This window comes from Octopus bimaculoides, chromosome 14 (assembly GCF_001194135.2).
Source record: "Octopus bimaculoides isolate UCB-OBI-ISO-001 chromosome 14, ASM119413v2, whole genome shotgun sequence".
In the NCBI taxonomy this organism is placed as follows: Eukaryota; Metazoa; Mollusca; class Cephalopoda; order Octopoda; family Octopodidae; genus Octopus; species Octopus bimaculoides.
This window is the reverse complement of record NC_068994.1, coordinates 24305458-24306161: the sequence shown is the minus strand read 5'-3', so window position 1 is coordinate 24306161 and position 704 is coordinate 24305458.

Genomic DNA, 704 nt, shown 5'->3' with positions numbered 1-704 from the left:
AGTGGAAACTCTAGTGTCATCTGCATAATGAACTTTTGTATCATAATTGGAAGCTGCTTCGTGGAAATTGCATTTTTAAGCTGTTGCAATTGCTTTTCGTTCTTCAGTGGGGATTTACTCCTTGTCAGCTATGTATACTTCTGTTCATAACTTTGAGATGTTCTCACTGTTGTAGGGCACAATCTCGTTTCTTGGTATGCTTCCCTTTCTGCAGCTGTCTTTCTTTCCCTGGACAGAGACATTCTTTTGGCTGACCATGACATTGTAGACAAATTTGACATTTTCTTCTAGGCATGGTTGTATACATATATAGAAATACACGGGTGCAGAAGATAGAAAACAATGAAAATAACTGGGTAACGGAAATTATATTTCTTAATATGACTGGCAGAAATTACGGAATATAAAGACTTGTACGGGTTGAAGCGAAATTTGCCCCTTAGTGAACCATAGAGGCAGTATCGAAGGAACCAGAAAAAAAGCCGTTAGCAACAGAACGCCACAAAACCGTTGCAAAAGTAAATAAGAAATTTTTCTGGAAATTACTAAGTGTACGGATTTAAGTGAAATTTTTTAAGTTACATCTGACAGTAAATTATGAACTTACTTTTATCAGTAATTCTGTCAATAAAAAAAAAACACAAAACATTACAAAAGTAAATAAGAAATTTGTAGGCAAATTCAATGAAGTGTACGGATTAAAG